Source organism: Lactuca saligna, chromosome 5 (genome assembly GCF_052625555.1).
Source record: "Lactuca saligna cultivar CGN05327 chromosome 5, ASM5262555v1, whole genome shotgun sequence".
Taxonomy (NCBI): domain Eukaryota; kingdom Viridiplantae; phylum Streptophyta; class Magnoliopsida; order Asterales; family Asteraceae; genus Lactuca; species Lactuca saligna.
Window position 1 is genome coordinate 296,261,282 of NC_136421.1, and position 11,871 is coordinate 296,273,152.

Below are 11,871 nucleotides of genomic sequence, written 5' to 3' on the forward strand. Positions count from 1 at the left end.
TTCAAGATGAAAGATTTCAAAATTTGGAGATGTATTTTGAAGGGGCCTATTCGAATCACCATGACACTTCCGAATAAAACAATCGTTGACAAGGCTATCGAAGAGTATACTGATGAAGAATTCGATAAAATTGAACAGCAAGAAAGATCACTTGCTACTCTTACTATGACTCTTTCTCCTGAAATTGCACAGGGTTTTCGGGAATATAAATCTGCAAAAGCTCTGTGGGAAGCTTTGATTGAAGTGTATGAAGGAAATGAGGACATGAAACAAAGCCGTCAAGACACGCTGAGATAGAAATTCAATATGTTTAATCATGTTCTTGGAGAAACTTAGAAGCTCAACTTCAATGCTTTATCACACTCACCACTGAGATGCGTTCAGTTGGTGTCTCTATGCCAAGATCAAAAGTCAACAAGAAGTTGCTTAACTCTCTCCCAAATACATGGGATATGAATGTTGTTTTCATCAAAAAAACAAAAGATCTTAATCGACTTATTTTGGCTGAAATCATGGCCATCATTAAAGCTTGTGATATGGATGACAAACAAAGAGAGATCGATCATATTAACTCATATATTCTTCTGCTAATCTTGGAATTCAATCAAACAATGCTTTCTCATCTTTCACCAATCCTCAAGTTCAACCAGTTGCTGCTCCTCAGTCATCATTTACTGCTCCCCAACCTTGTCCACAAGTTGCTTCTTCTTCAAAGACACATGCTCCAGTTCCTGCTGCAATCCTTTCTTCTAAAGAGAATGAAGAAAATTTGGCTCTTGCAACTTGTCTTGTCAATTGTTATAATGCTTTTGTAGCGAGTGAACTACCTCCTCAGTTGTTATTTACTGATTTGGATCAAATTCATCCTAAAGATATGGAGGAAATGGATATAACTTGGCAAATCGTTATGGTAGTGTTCCGTGCAAAACAGTTCTCCAAGAAATCTGAAAAAATTAACTAGGGAATGAATGCAGATAAGAAGGTGGGTTTCAACAAAGGCAAACTCCGACGCTTTAACTGCCACGAACCTGACCATTTCGCTAGAGATTGCGCAAAGCCTGACAGAAGAGAAAATAACGAAAGAACAATGGTGTCAGTGGGTAACAACAGGGGAGCTACAACCAGTAACCAGTCTGCAAATCTTGTTGTGGTAGCACAGTCATTTGATTGGGATGACCAAATTCAAGCTCTGAACATCTCAGGACCTGAAAATCCATATCTTGCTCAAATCAACGACAATGCAAAAGGAGAAGATGAGATAGATCCAGAGGAGGAGATGATGAATCTACAGTTTGCATTCATGGTTCAAACTACACCAGAGCCTGAAAATCTGAGGCCAGTTAAATCACTTGCTCTCCATCTTTTATTAAAACTATAAATTTTCTACGTGAACAGGTAGATTTAATGCGTAGAGAGATTGAGGAACTCAAGTATGAGGGATACCAACTGAGAAAAGGCCAAAAACCATTAAAAGATCAATTAGAGGCATAATCAAATGACTATAAGAAATTACAAGCAAACTATAGTGACAATTGTGTTCACTCTAGATATCTTAAAAAGGATTTTGATGCTGTAACTGCGGAGCTTGATACATTGAAGACTCATTTTGCAAACGCTGAGTTTAACTTCAAAAAATTCAATGTGTCAAGTGAAAGAGTACAATAATTGAACACAAAATGAAATGGAAGGACCAGAAACAAGTAGGAATAGGTTATGAGAGTGTCCCTCCCCCATTCAATCATAATTATATTGCTTCTCCATTAACTCAAGCTGAGATTGATCGTGAACCATTTATGGTTTATGGTAAATCAACTGTTGAACAAGCAACTGAATGTAGTGTTGGGAATTTAGATACTAATGTTTCTACTTCCGATGCAGATTCATCAGTAAGCCAGGAAAAGCAGGAGAATGGAAGAATGGAGTCTGATAATAAGCTTGTGTCAAAATTTGTTGTCCCTATCTCAAAAGATGATAACTCTGTTTTTGATGTTAAGACAAATAGTTTAGTTTGTGATGATTTAGTGTTGAATTCAAATGTTTCAGATAATTGTGATGTTATTTTCATACAATCTATTGATTATGATGCTAACACATCCACATCTTATACACCTGTCACAAAATCTGAATCATGCACTTGCATGTGTGGGAATAGTAGAAAGGTCAATAAGAGCATGAAAACAGTTAAAGGTAGTACCAGGTCTTATGATAATAAGCAAATTTGTTTCAATTGTGGTACTGCCGGTCATATTGCTCGAAATTGTTCCAACCATGCGTTTGTGCATTTTTCAACACCGATGAAAGAAAATGAATCCCGAGGAAGGTCTTTAACGAGAAAGTCCTCGAGATCTCGTATTCGTGATGCTAATTAGAAATTTATAATAATAAGAAAAGGGCATATCTTAAACCGAACAAGCAGTTTTCCCTAAATCAGCCATAGGTACTTTGCCGAAATCAACTGTGGTTGAGCCAAGGTTCATTTCGTCAAAGGGTGCGTCTGGATCTTCGAATAATCGTAGCCGAAAATCTAAACGCTCAAAGAAGAAGAAAAATGTTTCTAAGTCACCTGTGAATACTTTAAAACCTAACTACTAATGGGTGCCCGAATCTACAATTTTCTGATCATCATCATCCTCTGAACATGTATCTGATATTAATGCAAATCTAAAAAAGCTAAAAAGTTGAATCTGTCAAAGTCAAGGGTACACCCAGGACTGTAATGATCTGGTTTCCCAAAACTAAATAATCTCACTCATTGTGCAGGAACAGCTGCGGAGGAATGTCGCCAGACCTTGGTATGTCAACAATAGTTGTTCCATGCACATGACAGGAGACATCTCCCAACTGCAAAACATTCATAATTTTAATGGGGGATACGTTTCCTTTGCGGGAGAATTATAACACTTCTTGAAATTGGCTATGCCCTCTTGTTTACACTTAGTGGCTAGTTTTCATATCCTAAGGATTCCTTTAATAGTGTTGTCAAATGTAGGTTACAAAGTGTAAACACTAAATGACATAGCCTTTCATATTCCATGATCCATGGGTTTATAACCTCCATGGACTATCCCTGGAGCACCCTATTGGGTTTAGCCCAATTTAAAAAACCATGGATCATTAGCCCACTATTTTAAGAATAGATGATTTACATAATCATCCCCATATATTTAATTAGTCTCTTTTTGATCACATAATTAATTCTAAATTAATTCTTAACCAACACTAATTAAATATTATTATTAATATATTAGAACTTATAATATATTAATAAACCATAAGTGTCTTTTTCTTTCATTTAGTCTATCCAAGTGCATGATGCCATGTAACCCAAATGGACCATGCTGGGTCGGGTCAAGTACATACCAAATATAGTTATGGACTTAGACACTATATCCAACAGTCTCCCACTTGATTCTCCAATCGGTTCTCCACTTCCTCCTTAAACTCTTTGAACTTTTCAAAGGTTTCTGATTTATGTTTGATTAAGTAGACATATCCATATCTACTAAAATCATCAGTAAAAGTCACATAGAAGCAGTTAGCATCCCTTGTGCCGATTCTGAAGGGTCCATACACATCCGTGTCTACCAGATCCAACAAGCCTTTAGTGAAGGGTGATTTTGTCATTTTTCCAAGTAGACAAGATTCACAACTATCATCCGACTTTAGGTCAAATGACTCCAAGACTCCATCTTTTTGGAGTTGGCCTATGCGTTTCTTGCTTACATGTCCAAGACGAAAATGCCACAATGATGCTTTATCCAAGTTAGTGGATGAATCAATACACAACACATTATTTCCTAGATTATCTACAATAGATCCTGCTTCATACACACCATCACAATGTAATGCTTTAAAATAAAGAACATTATTAAAGAAAGCATTAATACTACCATATTCATTATCAAAAGAAAAGGTAAACCCTTGTTTGTACAAAGAATGAAAAGAAATAATATTCCTCACCATTTCAGACAAGTAACAACACTTATTCAAATATAATATTAACCCACTACTTAGCAACAAAGTATAAACTCCAATCTTGGTGACAGATGATGCTTTCCTATTCCCCATGGTTAAGCTTATCTTCCCATGCTCCACATCCTCACTTCTTCTTAGTCCCTGCAAGTCATAACAAATATGCATACCACAAGCGGTATCAAGGACCCCAAGAGTTAGAATGGGGTGAGCTATTAGACATTATAGTGTAAATACATGCATGGTTGGGTTTCACTTTCCCATCCTTCACATCTTGCAGATACTTTGGGCAGTTTCGCTTCCAGTGCGACTTTTCGTGGCAATAGAAGCATTCAACCTCTTTAGGGATAGTAGAAGTGGTGAAGACACCTTTCTTGGTTCCATTTGAAGAGGTGACTTCAAGGGAATTTCCCTTGGTGCCCTTCGAGGGGCTCTTCCTCTTCTTCCCTTTGCCTTTCCCGATTGCCAAGACAGTGGCCACGGTAGGAGTAGGAGTGGTAACAACCGACTTACCCTTAAGACCACTTTCGGCGGTCTTCAAGAGTCCTTGAAGTTTGCTAAGTGTAAGTTTCTCCTTGTTCATGTGGTATGTCATTCAAAATTAGTCAAAACAAGAAGGTAAGGAGTGCAAAATAATGTCAATTTCCAACTCCTCGAGGAAGTTCACATTTAGTTTTAGCAACCGATCCACATACCTTTACTGTAACACCTGTTCACGGTACACATTTAAATTAAACATTTCTGTATTTTCTCTGGGACTCGATGATTTGGTGGCCCAACTCGTCGAGTAGGGTCATGATTCGTGGGAATTTTAAGTGACCTACTCGACGAGTCGGGAGACTGACTCGACAAGTCGGGAGACTGAGTTGGCGAGTAGGTGCTGTTTGGGGGAAACCCTAAATCTGAGGGTTTGCAAACTATTTAAACAAATTAACTCAGCCTCCCTCGTCCCTATCTCTCCCAAGAAGTTGTATATTGAAACCCTAATTGTCTTGTGTGATCTAAGGCCATTTTGGTGCTTTTGGGTGGTTTGTGAAGCTTGAAGAGAAGGAAGAAGCTTGGGAATTCGAGTTGGGGCTTGTAGATCCAGAGATCTTATTCCATCTTCAACTCAAACAAGGTAAATGCCCCCTGTTTTTGTCTTCCATTTGGTTGTTCATCTTTAGGGCTTAGATTTTGGGTGCATTTAGGGTTTCCCAAGCCATTTTCGGATTTGTGAAGTGATTCATGGGGTTCTACTTTCAGATCTGAGTTAGTGGAGGGGTCTCATGGCATAAAGGTGCCAACTTTATGGCCATGAGAGCCCCATGCACATTGTAGAGTACCTTTTATGGATTTTTAAGCTAAAAACCCCATGCATGTGCACCAAGCTTGGAAATTTACATATAAAATGGACATTAGGATGCCAGCTCTATGGTTTTGATGTGTTAAGACCCATTTAGATCGGCTGTATAGTAAGGGTCAAGCAGGGACTCGATGAGTTGTTCTTGGAACTCGACAGGTCGGTGTGTATTAATCACAAAATCCTTTCTGGGGATGGACCAGTTGTGTTGAAAGGAAGTCCCATAGATGCTTAGACACGTAAAGGGACCTGGGAATCATGGGACTCAGCAAGTGTATGAACAGACTCGGAGAGTCCAAGGCAATCTCCCAACCGTTGAAGATGGACTCGACAAGTTGTTCATACAACTCGGTGAGTCATAGACTGGACACGTTTTTATAAGGGGATAAACTCGTCGAGTTGAAAGAAGAAATCGACGAGTCAGATGAAGATGGTCCCAATGGTTTGAATGAAGGAGAACTCGATGAGTTCTTTCTAGACTCGACGAGTGGAGTCGAGGTTGGATCGGGTTAGTGGAGCATGGACTCGACGAGTCAGGTCAATTAGGTGTTGACTTTGACTGGTTATGGTTTTGACCCAGGCTAGGTTCATATTGTGACAACCTGAAATTTCCATTCTGAACAAACCATATCAAGCCAATAGAATTTAGAACAGTTACAGTGAAATTCCAGACTTTGGGTATAGGTTTTAGTATTTCAGGTTTAGCACTTAAGGAGATATTAGGAGAGTGGATACACTAGGGTTTTGTGCAACACTGTTATTCCAATACTCTATGATATTAGAGTTCATTCCGGGAATAAAATATTTTCTGCCAAAAATCTCAGGACTTTATATAGAAATTTGAACCATATTCATTCATTAGTTGCATTTCCAACTAGAGAAAAGCCGAATTCTCTCTCACGGATCTTCAGGTTTTTATCCCATATCATGAGTACCTTTCTCTAGTTGTATTATATGGCTTATAATGTGCTAAATAACATCAATTTCATAACAAAACAACTAGATTCGGGAGTTTACCGCCCAAGAACACCTTGGGGGAGTAAACTCCTAAAAAGATGCCCAGTCCTTCCCTCGTGATTTGTAACTACCTTAGGCTTGTATGCTAGTGTGTATATGACTAGAAAACATCAAAATCGGATCAAGACCCCAAGATTTGGGAGTTTACCGCCCATGAACACTTGGAGAGTAAACTCCTTTTTAAGGGCCAAAAGAGTGCCCAATGTCCCACAAATCCTTGGAACTCAAACTAGAAGAAACCATTACATGTTTAGACCACAAAATCAATTAGAAACAATGGCTAGATGTGAGTTCATGGCCAAGGAAGTTCTTGAGCCGTAAACTCCATCTTTAAGTGTCAAAATGCCTCAAAATCCTTCCTTAAGTCAAGAGACTAAATTAGACATGTACCTAAATGAGTTTAGGACTAGCAAAAACACTTAGAACACCAAGAGTAAGGTGTTCACGACCGAAGAAGTCCCAGGGCCGTGAACTCCATAAAATGGTGCCAAATGGTACCATAAACTCTTCTAATGTGTAGTACAAGAGCCTAGTTTAGTTCCTAGTGAATTTAGGGACTTAAAAACACCATAAACATCCTCCCAAGGGAGATTACGGCCGTAATCTCCAAGGGATATGGTCCCAGGGCCGTAAACTCCTCAAAGGAGTTAAAAGGAAGCCCAAACACTTGTTTAAGCCTTGAAGCAATTCACTACTTGAGTTGTAATAATGCTAGGCTTCATTTAGGAACCTTATTGAGAGTTTACGGCCAAGAGTTTACTCCCCTGGGCTGTAAACTCCAACATATGTGGTCTTTTGACCATAAACTTCCATGAGCGGTCTTGCACTCCTTTGTTGCAACCCATTAGCCTCCTAGCACTTGAACAAAGTGTTTACCTCGCATTAGAATGTTTATACATGTTTAATTAGTGTTTTAATCACTAAGGTGCTGTTTGATTTTCTGAAGCAAAAATTAATGAAGTCTGCGGACCACCTCTGCAACCCTCTGCAGTAGAAGAGGTGGACCAAATGGCTGCAGACTATAATAAGAAGCGTGTTTGTTTTTTTAACATCTGCATACTGCTGCAGATATTAAAAAATTAAAATAAACTAATTTTATAAACCGAAAATAGCTTTTTAATACGTAAAATTTAATAATGTATAACATTTCGGTAAAAATTAATGATATTTCAGTAAAAAAGAATGATATTTTAACAAAAAATAAAAATATTTTCAGCAAAAAATAATGATATTTCATCAATAAATTATTATTATTGAATATAAAAAAATGAAAATAAATTCAATAAGAATAAATGAAAAAAAAGGGAAAAAAATATGAAATAAAATTTTAGTAACATATAATCAAAATTTCAGCAATAAAATAATAAGAAGAAAAGGTTGGTAGAGGTTGGAAGAGGCAGTACAAGTGTTGCGCCAAACAGAGCACGCGCAGAGGTTTTTGACTTAGAAGACTTCTAAAAAACAAACAGCTGCAAGATGAAAAGTGTTGCGCGTGTGCTGCGCCGCGCAGCAGTAAGAGGTTTGAAGAGGTTTTTTCCAAAAAACAAACAACACCTAATTGTTTATATACATATGTATTCATATGTAATTAGGATCATTGTGTGTGTCTAAAGTCTTCACTTGACACCAAGCACTTGTCCGATCCTTCCTTACGATACGGTCCGTTCAATTCCAATCACTTACTACAGGTGAGTTCATACCCCTTAATCAATGTTTTAACTGTTTTTAAATGTTTTATGGGGGAGGGGGGATAAAAGTAGAATTATGCTAATTACTATATCAATCACATGTGATTAGTAATCAGCATTCAAATGATTGGCTACTCATCAGCCATTTTACCAAACAGTTTCCTTCAAGATTTTCATAAACATTTTATATGATTAAAACTCCTTGTTAAGTTGTACACTTTACTCTGTACGCTTCATTTCAAACTCATTTATAATTGTGTTTCAAACAAATGTTCTTTTATACTTAAACTTTTTTATCAAACCCACGCTTTCAAACCATTTTATAGATTGACATCAAGTTGATCGTTTCTTTGATAATAATTATGTTCAAAGGTTTTACCAAACTTATTTTATGCTTTTATATTATCAATTGCATGCCTATATATGTATAGTTATATAAGAAATGTTTAAAAGACTTAGGAAGGCTATCCACCCTATTTCCTTTTCGCGCTTGAGATATGGTCTGGTGGATATCGGGTACCCGTCCGAAGGTCGTTTAAATATTAGTTATATATCATGTGTACATACATAGTCATAAAGGTTCTTCCAGTTCATTCAATACCCTTGGGTAGCAAGGGTATACATCCATGTTCATACGTACCGATTATATTACTAGTAAACTACCATAGGGGTAGTTTTGGAAGATACTAGAACTATTATTCGAATACGATATCATAGAATGAGTCAGTTCATTCATGAGTCAATACTTGCTAGATAGAGAGAGAACACACGTTACAACTAGCACACGCAGAACATTTACATGATTACATTTATATGAACATTTACATGAGTACATTTACATGATTACATTTGTATGATTACATTTACATGAGTAAATTTATATAAACACGCTTACATGAGTACATTTACATAGATAATATATGATGAGTTATTATTACATTTTATATGTATAGATTACGTTATAAAATCCTCATTCTTATCTTTACCTTGTGATACAATCACATAATCAACGAGATAGATTGGATTTAATATCCTAGTACCAAAGGATACTTTGCGGGATTAACCATTCCTAGAATCTCTGTTAGCTACAAAGATAAAAGCACATCCTCGGATGTCAACGGTTGATACCATTACAGGTATACTTTAAGGGATTAACTATTCCTACACCCAGCTGTTAGCCACAGAGGTAAATGTACATCTACGGATGTCTTAAGTTAACACTGTTAGTTACCCTAGTACCAAAGGGTAATACATAGGTTAGTTATATTATTATCTTTATTTTGTGACTCATTCACATAACCGATGAGGTGAATTATAATTGAGTATCCTAGTACCAAAGGATACAATTTCTTATAATAATAATAATAGTAACATAGTCGGGTCTTGGTAGAAGGCTACATTCCGAGCAGTTAGGTCTTGGTAGAAGACTCCATTTTATAATAGTAGGAATCATAGGGATTTCTAAGGCTTTTCAAACATTTACAGTTGTTCTACAAACATTTTCATACTTATATGAGCTTTCTTTCAAAACAATGTCAAGTATTTAATTACAAGTTTTGCAAATTAAGACACATTAATACTTATGATCTCACCAGCTTTAAAGCTGATACTCTCTTTCAAAATAACTTGTATCCTCGGGTCAACGATAGACAGGTACCGATGAAAGGTTTAGAGAAGATGGAGCCCGATCAAGACTCATCTTTTATTTTGATTGTACTGTAGTGTCTATATTATAACTTGACAGAACACACATGTATTAAAATTATATTATTAATGCAATGGGTGATGTTGTTGCTTGTTTACTACTTTTCATTGTTGTGATACTGAACATGACGTCCTCCGCCCCAGAACGTTTCCGCCGTTCAATGGTTTTGGGGTGTGACACATATGTTCTATTTGATGACTTGAGGATTGTCGTATAGGGATTGAGGATTCGAGGAAAGTCAATCTTTGCGCAAGGGACGGTTCAGACACTACACGACATCGATGTGAGTTACCTTCCAGTAGGGGTGGGTTTAAGGCCATAATGTCGACCCACCAACAGGGGTATTTAGTAGATAATTGTATTTATGATAATTATCTTGGTTTGGTTATGTGATTTGGTCATGAGATATGCTTGCGTGATATGATATCTGTGTCAGTGGTAGTGACAGGGAATAGTCTTTCCCTGGCATAGGTCGTTAGGACCAAGGGTAGGTCAGTACCCTGATATGCCTGACTGTATGTATATATCTTGTTATTGTATGCTAGAGGTAGGGGTGAAATAGTCCCCAGTTACCGGTTGAAAGATATCGATGGCGGTTACCGGTTGAAAGATACCGATGATAGTTGTCGGTTGAAAGATACCGATGACAGTTACCGGTTGAAACATACCGACGGTATTGTATGGTATGTGGTATGATGGGGGAAATCACTTAGATTTGTGCTTACAGTTTTTGGTTTTGGTTTTAGGTACCTCTTCGTCGAAGGGGAAAGAGCCGATGGTGAAGCAGCACATCACACACATACATGGTTTCTGCTTGGGTTTCTGGGATTGTACTATGATTTTTCATTACTTTTGATGCTACGGTTTTGAGACATGACACTACGGTTTTATGTAGTTTTGGAAATGTCTTGATAAGTTATTTTATGAACCATTTAATTAAAAATGAAATTTTTTGCTTTGATTTTTGGGATGTTACATTTGCATTTTCTGCAAGTGGCCGGTGATGGGTTCACCATCCTTCATTCGGCTAGTTATCATGGATCAGATGATATCATACCTCTCTCAGCGAGCACTTTGATGGTAGTAGTGCATCAAGTCCTGGTGCATCTCAAAAGCGTAATAGTCCTCATAGGACTTTTGGAGCTCGGCTATCTTTGTGGCCATCATGATACAAGCCACTTTCGTGGCATCTCTCTCATGAGTCCGAAATTCAGCGATCTCCTCAGGAGTAGCATTCGACTCATCAATTTCCTTTAGCTCCTTGTCGAGGACATATTCCTTGTCCTTGTAGCGTGTGACCATCCTGATGTTCCGGATCGAATCCATAAAGTTGGAACCATCGAAGATGACTCTCCCACAAAGGTTCATGATAGAGAAGGAGCCGGTAGGGTTTGAGCCCGAAGCATCATTGTTTGAAGACATCTGAAAAAGAAGAAAGCCAATGTAACATAGTCATAATACAAAACATGTCAAATCCGAAGATCAAATATATCCCAAACCGCCTGCGTGTGTGTGTGTGTATGAGTCATGCTGGTGCCTTCCTACGGTCCTCGTTAGTACCTGAAACACATAACACAACAACTGTAAGCATAAATCCTTAGTGAGTTCCCCAATATACCACTTACACACATACGCCCTTCCAGGCTATGACCTTCCGATCCATGTGTCTTAGGGGACTTCCGTCCCAACCCGGTAAACCTTCTGGTCCTACCCGTGTCGACCTTCCGGTCCATAACTTCCTGACCTTCCGGTCTACATCATAATGCATGCCGACCCATAACATAATGCCTTCCGGCCCATATCAAGCATAGCATACATAACGCATACAAAACAGGCAACTAATCACATACAATGCATATATCTTATAGCATACCAGACCTTCCGGTCACACATAGGTACCCTTCTAGGTACAATATAGTGAGAAGACTCACCTCGTATGATGTCTAGTGTCTCACGTACTCGATATCTCTGAATCTCGCAACAACAACCTAGCCTCGCCTAATCACATCAAGTAATTATTCCAAATCATTAATGACTCTCATAGCTATACTATATTCCTTTCTAAAATTCCACAGAAGGGTAAAAGACCATTTTACCCCTCCCTGACCCAAAAGTCCACATGTTGACTAAAAACCTAAAAGTCAACA